Source organism: Empidonax traillii, unplaced genomic scaffold, assembly GCF_003031625.1.
Source record: "Empidonax traillii isolate 1590-97213 ecotype Southwest subspecies unplaced genomic scaffold, ASM303162v1 scaffold1174:size162724, whole genome shotgun sequence".
Taxonomy (NCBI): domain Eukaryota; kingdom Metazoa; phylum Chordata; class Aves; order Passeriformes; family Tyrannidae; genus Empidonax; species Empidonax traillii.
Window position 1 is genome coordinate 1,328 of NW_020956367.1, and position 9,178 is coordinate 10,505.

The 9,178-nt window shown below is 46.3% G+C and overlaps 1 long non-coding RNA gene across 1 annotated transcript in view; it reads right to left on the minus strand.

Annotated features, from left to right (window-relative positions):
• Positions 1-2,634: 2,634 nt before the first annotated feature.
• LOC114069059 overlaps positions 2,635-9,178 on the minus strand; it is a 15,958-nt gene continuing 9,414 nt past the window's right edge. Inside the window, exon 3 of the long non-coding RNA XR_003573714.1 lies at positions 2,635-2,745. This is a non-coding gene — a long non-coding RNA (uncharacterized LOC114069059). The remainder of the gene's footprint in view (positions 2,746-9,178) is intronic.

Consider the following 9,178-nt stretch of genomic DNA (forward strand, 5'->3'; position numbering starts at 1 on the left):
GTAGCAATTAAGTCTTGTTTCGGAATTTTGGCCTGTTCTGTATTTAAAGCATATGGACTCTCACCAAAAAGCATTTCTATGGTTTTTTCTACTGATCTACGTGTTGTTGTGCTGGTATCATGTGCATATTTTCGAATTAAGGCTTTCCATTCATCTAAAAACAATGTTACTTGCACCTTATTTAGCAAAGATCTCATTATGTCTTTTAAATCATTTGGGGTTAGTACAAAAGCTGAGAATAAGGATGAGAGAACTTCCATGGCATATGCTGAATTTAAACCATAGGTTGTTACTGCTTTTTTTGCATCTTTGAGAAAAGGTATGGCTAAGCGGTCCCAGACAAGGGGTCCGCCTGGAGTATAAAACACTGGATATGCTTGTAATGCATTAAAATCATTAACATGTCTAGCTATGTTATTAATATAACCATAAGTATTGGCATTGCTGGTTCCTGTGGAATAAATAAAAGGGTTAGAAAGAGAAACAGAATTGTTAAAATTATTTGACATATTTGAAAATGGGTTATTGGGAGAAAAATTGTTAAATGGTGTTAGCGAATTGTTTGTAATTGGAGCACTGTTCGATGAATTCAGGTCTGCTGAGTCAGTCACAGGTAGGTCTGCGTTGTGAGAACTGAGTGGGATGCTGTCTGGATCCGTGGAGAGTCGCTGGGCTGGATGTCTGCTTGTGGAGGTGTTTGTAAGTTGCTGTTGTAGCCGTATATCCTGGCACGGTGCAGAGGGATGCATTTGATCTCTGTTGCTATTTGTTGTCGAGCAAGGGGGGGAACTGGAACGGAGAAACGGAGGTTTATCTCCCCCCGGCGCCGTGCGAGGATGGGCGGGGGATGTCAGTGACGTCACCCCGTCCCTCTCAGCATCCGTAGGGAACGTGGAAGTTCTTGTCGCTGTTCTGGTGTCTCTGAAAGCCGGGAATTCCACGCTGCCTTTGTTCGGCCACGTGGTTATGGCAGCCGAGGCTTGTAATTGTGAAGCTGCCTGGAAAGGGTGCGGTTGGTGGTCTCCTGCCGGGAGCTGCCTAGCGGCTGGAGGGGGTGTCACTGTACACACGCCTGCTGGATTTTTTTCAACACATCTCTCCCCCCCGAGTGTCCGTGGCAGTCACGCTGCGTCCGGGACGGTGGAAAAAAGTTTAGTGTCTCTGGAGGTGTGGCCGAGGACTGTCCACCGAGGACAGTCCTCGCTCAGAAGCGGTAGGACTGTTTTGTCTGCTCTCGGAGGGAGAGGAGCGGGGTAAGGGTTTTCCCCGAGAGAGACAGGCAGCCTCTCTCTCCCGCACTCTATCAGCAGTCTCGACTGAACAGTCCGGGGCGGGTCAGGGCTTGTCTCGGGGCTGGCAGGAAAAGGGGTCGCCGCGCTGGGTTCGACATGCACAGAGGGCTGGGGGGGGGGGGACCAACGGCGCGGCGCCGCCACACACAGACCACGGAAGGGGGCTGCTGCGGGACTCCCATTCGCGGCTGCCGAGAAGCTTCCCCTCCTCCACCCTCCCCGCTCTCAGAAAACGGCTTCGATCGCCCTCTCCCAAACTCAGGGGGGAAACCGCGCCGCTCTGCCGTGGAAGGAGGGGTGCCAGGCTGTCTCGGACAGTATTAACTCTTTCCTTGCCGGCACCGGTGCAAGGAATATCTAATGCAGAGATGGAGTTACATTGCTGTTCAGATTTTGAAGGCGTGGAACTTTTTTCTTGAATTTCAAGTATAGCCAAAACATGAGTCCAGGTTATGTTGGCATGAATTGCTGCTTTATCATTGGTGTTAGCAGCCAGCCAGATTTGTCTTCCTAATAAATCCCAATTTTTTGTCGTAAGACAAAAAGGTAGTTTATAGTAATTTTTAACCATAAATTTAGAAAGGTATTTTAAAGAATTCTCTTTTTCAGTTTTAGAGAGGGGAATACCCATATTTCCTTTTTTTTTTTTTTTTTTTTTTTTTTTTTTTTTTTTTTTTTTTTTTTTTTTTTTTTTTTTTTTTTTAAGGGAATATGCCGGCACTGCTCCGACCTGTCGTTGTCAGGTGGGTTGAGGAGTGTTCAACAGGCTGCTGTCCCGAAGGGCTGAGTCGTGGTGACGAAGCTAACTCTGCTAACACTCTGAACTGCTTAGTACCGGACCGTCATCGACGCAGAAATCTCCCCTTTCTGCGCTTGATAACTGCTCAAATCTTCACAGAAGACTTCAGTCAGTCGTAACCTCACCACGGGGCACCATTTACGTCAGCTGATTTGGAGGGGGGCACCTTCAGGTCTTGGGTATCAAACCATTCTCTGGAGGTGTAATGCTCTCCCAAACTGCCCCTCAAGCACGTGGCCCTATGAACCCATAAGAAGGACACGCATACCACGGTTGAGGGACGGACGAAAGAGAGAGTTTATTGGGGGTGGGGGTTTATATAGCTTTCAGGGGGATCCAAAAAAGGACCAATGAACAGGTCAAGGTACTACAGAAAAACCCAATCAGGTAAAGAGTTAATAGCCAATAGAAAGAGGTGAAACAAAGGCCAATGAGAAGACCCAGGACATTCCTGCATAAGGGTCCTTTACAGGGGGGTGTCAAAGAAGGACACAGCATGACTTTGCAAAATACAGAAGAACCATCCTAAGATCTGTTTAAACAACATTAAAAACTTCTGTTTCTATAACATTTGAGCTGTTTTCTTCTTTTCCTTCACCAGTCCATCTTTGACAGGACTTCTTCCATTCTATATAGGGCAAATCCATTGCCACACTTTATAATGAAGTCTCCCATGCTTCTTGCTTATCCTTTGTCCAGTCTCTAAAGGGGGGACTGATACCTTGGAGTTTTAATGTTTTTGATTTTTTTTTAATTTTTGTAGATCTTAGAAGTAGTTATGTAGTAAATGTAGATTTTAGAGTAGCAACATATTATCCCTTTACCCTCAACACACCAGCTCAAACCCCTGTTACCCATTCCCATATCAATTCCCTAAATTCCATAGCCTGTTTAGTCTCTTTTTCAAGGTAGTATTGTAGAAAAACACCCTAACCCTACGGAACAAGATATAGCCGTAGACCCAACAATCTTCAGGCCTAGAATTCTGGAAGGCCTCCAAGGACATTACGCGCTCTGAGGAAGATGAAGATGAAGAAGAGGGGGTCCCAAAACGCCCCTAGACCCAATTCCCAGGAGGCGTGGCGGGGGCAGAACCTGGGTGGTAGCTGGACGGGATTGGGTGAAAATCATTATAAAAACTGTGAACATCTGTATTTTGGGTGCACGCGCTGGTGGTATTCCAGAAAACCTGGGGGCTCGTTAAAACCTTTGTATCCTTATCTTATCTCCTACCTAATTTGGCTTGGAGTCCTTTTTTCTCCACAGCCATTTAGGCAACATTATGTGAGCTGTTTAGTACTGTTACTGTTACTAACTAATACTGTCAGCACACTATGGTGTTTGATGCCTCAGAACTTTTTGGATTTTTACCTTTTAGTAGATTTTAGAAGTAATTGTGTAGTAAATATAGATTTTCATGTAGCTGTAGAATTTGTCACACTTTAGCACAGTAGTTTACACTTGCCCAAACCCTTTTCTCCATTTCATATTGAACTTTCTAAACTCTTTAGCTCAAGGTGGGCCTTCATTTTGTTTAAGAACATTTGCACCCTAGGCTTGAACAACAAGATACATCATAGACAAAACAACCTTCAAGCCCTTAACCTTGGAGGAGCTCCAAAAGACTGTACATGCTGTGAAGAAGAGGAAGATGAGGAAGAAGGGTTCTTGGAGACCCCCAACTCAATTTGCAGAGGGGTGTGCTGGGAGAGGATCTGGGGGGTGGATAATTCTGGGATTGGATGGACAATACCATAAATTGTGGAACCCCTGGATACATGGGCATGTGTCTTTGTATTCCCATGATTTAAGGCCTTTCAATTAAAGGACTGCTCTATATCTTATCTCTATACTAAATTTACCTGGTATTTTTTGCTCTCGAGCAATCTTAAGGCATCAAGTACGAGGAATCTGGTGTTATCCTGGTGTAGAAGAAAACAAACTTTAGGTGATGATATATTGGGATATATTGGAATGAGCCCTGAGGTACCCAGTTCCAGGGTGGCAGGGAGTGTGGAAGGATTTGGGCAGGTTCCTAGGGTGTTTGACACCTCCCATTACCTCAGACTTCACACCAGAACAGGTTTTCAACCCTGACCAACTGACACGTCACCTGATGGAAGGGTGCCTTGCCTACCCCAATGAAAACCAGCAGCTTCTCACCCTGTACTGGGGCCTGGCCTGTGCCTATTGAGCCACAGTTCAATACTATCAGAAGACTGTAGTGGAGGCAGGGACTCAAACTGCGATGGAGAACACTATGTCTTAGATAGGGACTCAAACCACAACTACAGTAATTGCCCCAGTAGTAAAAAGGAAGAAATGAATAAGGAAAGCTACGGGTCCATATCAGTGATTAGTAAGGCAGGAAGAGGAAGGAGGAGAAGACGGACAATAAGGAGTAGAAGGAGTAGAAGGAGTAGAAGGAGTAGAAGGAGGGGAGGGGGCAGATAAAAAAGCTGGTCCTTCCACAAAAGAAATCAGACAAATCAAACAGGAAACTGTTATCTGGTCCCTAACCTCATCAGAACTCTGACTTGCAGAAAGATTACAGCCGCCAGCCCAGTGAGCAGATTCCTACCTGACTGCTTCGATGCTGGGATAACGGGGCTGATAGTCAGCAATTGGAAGGTCATGAAGCCCAGCAGCTGGGATCCCTTGCTAGTGATCGTGAAATTGAAAGAGGAATTGGAAAAGAAAGAACAATTTGCAGTCTTTGGAGATGCCTCCTCTCAAGTATGAGGGCAAAGCATTCAAGGAAGATCTAACAAACTCCCCAAGAAAGTAGAGCACTGCAGATGAAGGTATCCAGTACTTGAGAGAATTAGAAGTGCTGGAAATCATCTATAGTAACCTAAGAAGTGATGACACCCCTAAAGATCCAGAGGATGTTTCTTGCACGATGGCCACATGAAGGAAGGTGGTTCAAAGTGCCCCTGCATCATATTCCAATATCCTGGCAGCATTATATTACCTGAAAATGGATCCGCCACCTGTAGAGGCAATGTCCTCCTGTTTCCAAAATGTAGAAAAAACTCTGGGTGCTTCCTCATTCCCATGGGTCAGCACTTCAGCTCTCAGGTGCAGCCCAAGAGGTCGGTTGTCTCCTGCCCCGGTCAGAGGGAAAGGAAACCCCAAGTGCAGGCCATGTGGTGAACTCTGGTTCTTTCCGTGTGACTAGGAGGAAGACATGAAGGTGGGATGGTGAACCCACCTTTAAGCTGAAAACCTGGGTACATGAATTGAGAGGGAAGAGAGCTGTTAAGAATAGGGTCACCCAAGAACCTGTCCATGTAGTTGCTGCACAGACCCAAGAATGAAATCAGTGACCTCCCAGATGTAAAAGGACTGAAATGAACTTCTTTGATCTTGGTGAGGGGACTTCTGAGAAGGCATCACAAAGGTCAGACATGGAGCTCCTGGAGCGAGTCCAGCAGAGGGCTACAAAGATGATTACAGGACTGGAGCATCTCTCCTATCAAGAGAGGCTGAAGGAGCTGGTTCTATTTAGAAGATTGAAAGGGGCTCTTATCAATGTATATAAGTATCTGAAGGGAGGGTGTTGTGGTCTGATGCGACCTCCGCATCTCCTGGCAGTCTTGGCCCGCAATCTCCACCAAAAATGTCGTGGGTTTGCTCTGGGCCAATTTTCTCTCACCCCCCACACAATTGCTATAAGTTAAGAGAAGGTTTATGCAGACAAAAGAGATCTGATTGGGGAAAATAATATTAGGATTTATTGCTAGCAAGATAAAACCTAAAGAACTATATATACAACAATTCTAACTAGGCAAAAGTGCTATGTATTTACAGAAATATCCTTCTCCCCTTGTATCAGTTCAGGAGGAGAAGCAGTTTCTTTTCCATTTCAGGAGCTACAGATCTTTTAAATAATTTTGCAGCACTCGAAAGTTCTTCTTCTATTATCTCTAGGACTACAGCTGGAACTGTCTCTCTCTCTCTCTCTCTTCTATGTTGACCTCAGGGCTGGACCTACCCCCTCCTGGGCTAAGACCAGAGGCTGGGGGTTACCCAGGCCCTGTGGTGTTGAAACAGGGTGAGTTCGAAAGGATGCCAAGATTGAAAACCAAGACACTGCTGTGAACTCAGCAATAAAACCCAATGTTTATTGCAAAAGGTGGCCAGGGGAAAAAAAAAGAAACAGGCATCTGAGAGAAAGAGAACAATAAGAATATGAGACACTCTACTCACACAGGTGTCACTAAGAAAGTTATCTTACCCACTCCCAATAATCATAGAAACCCCCTACAGCAGTTGCATCCTTCGGAGGGGTGATGGCTCACACGTGCAGGCGTCCCCGCTATAGACAAATGGTCCTTCGTGTGAAGCAAAGCTTCCCCGAAAAAACCCAGCCAACTGCTTTTATACCATCAATTGATTGTGTCTGTCCAGGCAGGTGTGGCCAGTACCTCCCAGAGAGAGGTTCTCAGTCCGCTCGGTTATATAACTGTACCCCTTCAGGGCATGCGTGAATACTTTGGAATTCCCCTAATGCATGCACTGTTTCACTCAAGGGGTCTTATCTATTTGGGTCTGAGGGTTTTACTTCATCCTCTCCTCTTCAGTTTCTCCTTCAAATGTCCTCTACAGACAACCAACCAATCACAGAACACTTATTAAAACAGTTTATACAAGAAACTCTCTCTCCAAGGACGAAACTCCCACTTATCAGTGAACTTGGCAGGCAAAGAACAAAACTTTTGCAGGTGGCTGGGCCAAACACAGACCAAAAACTATCAACAATCCCTGATACAGGGGTCTTCCATGGACTGCAAGGGAACGCTTACCTCACCATGGTCTTCCCATAGGGTCATAGGGGATAATAGCTTTTGAGTCCACCCCTGTTTCTTGTGGGGTCTCTCCTCACGAGAGACAGTCCTTGATGGACCTCTCTATCATGAGTCTACCTTCAGGTAACAGTTCTTCCATTCTCTGCTGTCCCTTTGGGTCACAAATTCAGCTGCACCAGCATGGATCCCTCACTGGGATCACAGGATCCTACCCAAGCCCACTTACTCCAGCGTAGGTCTCTCTCTCCATGGGCCACAGGTCTCCAACAGGACTCTGTTTAATCTTAGACCTCCCACGGAGTCACATCTTCATGCACTCCTCTGCTTCAGCGTGGGCTCCTTCATGAGCTGCAGAGGGTCTCTTCACTCAGTAATCTTCCACAGACAGCAGGGTTTTTAGTTTTCAGTCTTTTCCCTGATGAAGGGAGAGGGAGAGAGGGGGTCTCCCATTTTCTTCTGTGCAACCACCCCCCTTCTCTTCCGTTTTCTTAAATATGTAATTGGCAGAGATGTTACTAAAACTTTTGATTGGCTTTGCTCCAGAAAACCTGGAAAAACTATTTTCAGCGCCAGGGGGAAGGGGGGGGGGAGGGGGCCTGATTGTCAAACCCATGACAGAGGGTGTAAAGAGGATGCAGCCAGGCTCTTCTTGGTGTTGCCAAGCAATAATAGGATGAGAGACAATGAGCAGAAACTGATGCACAGGAAGTTCCACCTGTACATTAGGAAAAACTTCTTTACTGTGAGGGTGTCTGAGCATGGGAACAGATTGCCCAGGGAGGTTGTGTAGTGTCCTTCCCTGGACATATTGAAAAGCTGTTTGGACACAATTCTGAGTAACATGTTTTAGGGGATTTTGCTTGACCAGGGAGATCGGACTAGATGACCTCCAGTGGTCCCTTCCAACCTTAACCATTCTGTGATTCCATTTTCTCCCCTCTCTGTCCGACTGGGAAGGGGCATGATAGAGCAGCTTGGTGGGCACCTGGTGGCAAGCAAAGGTCAGTTCTTTTTGGCACCCAATGTGTGGCATGAGATAAAGACAGTTTTGTATTAAGCATGCTATAGCTGTAGTAGTTAAGTAGGAAGCTTCTGTGCAGGTCATGGAGTTTGTTGCTGCACTGTTCATCTCTATTTTGCTGAGCTTGGGAACATGTTAATACAAATAATGGCTCTGTGCTTTGCCCAGGCATTGATAGATACCCTTACTGTGCTGGAGGAACTAACTTGTGGAGATGATGAGGGAATGCATTTCCCTCTCCCTACCTGAGATTGAGGTGGATGATTTTACTATGAAGGCTCCTGAGACCGTTGTTCACCATTATGTGAGCTGTTAATTACTACTAATTAATACTGTCAGCATATTATGGGGTTTGGGTAATCTGGTGTCATCCTGGTGTAAGAGAAGCCAAATTTTGGATGAAGCAATACTTAAATGTGTCCTGAAGTGTTGGGGCCTTAGCAGTTTTACACGAATATGCTGAGTTCTGAAAAGGTCAGGAGTTGACGGTTAGACAAACAAGAACAAGTTTACGGTTACAAGAATGCAGAGGTCAGCAGAAAGCAGGATTTGAAAAACAGCGATAACAGAAACTTTATCCAGGAATGTGGGCTTTAAGACCACCAATCGATGGACTGTCTGAGGCGTGTAAACAATGTATGCTGACCAATCATAATAGCATGTTGTGCTCGTGATCGCATGTCCAGGACTCAAAAGATTATATATTGTGTAGCCTTCTGATAATAAAGCGAATTTGAATTTGCATCTTATAGATGTGTCGTTCTTTCCAGCTCGCTTGAATGCCTGCAGCATCTGGTGACTCCTGACGTACGTGTTTGGAGAGGATCGAATTGTATCGGGTTGCAGAGTCTGCGAGGGTCCTGCTGCCAGCGGAACTTTAGCTGGGTGCCAGAAGAAAGGCGGTTCGTGCACGGCTGACCGGTGAGTCAGGAAATAAGCAGGATGGGATTAACTGCTTCAGCAGTGGAAAAGGTGGTTGTTGATAGCCTAATGAAATTGGCTGACAAGACTAATGCTCAGCTGCCGCGTTCGGCGCTGATAGATTTATTACGTTGGTGTCGCCGTGGTCTGGCTCAGGAGAGCAGAGCCAGAGCCGAGCTGGAGCCGGGGCTGGGACCGGAGCTGCCTCAGATCGCGATCGAAACCATCCCGTTCCCCTCCCCCCTTCCCCCCATGGTGTGTGCCGAAGACGGGCCAAGACGGGAGGGGGCGAGGCAAGATGGAGCGCTGTTAGAAGACACGGGAAGGCAGAGGC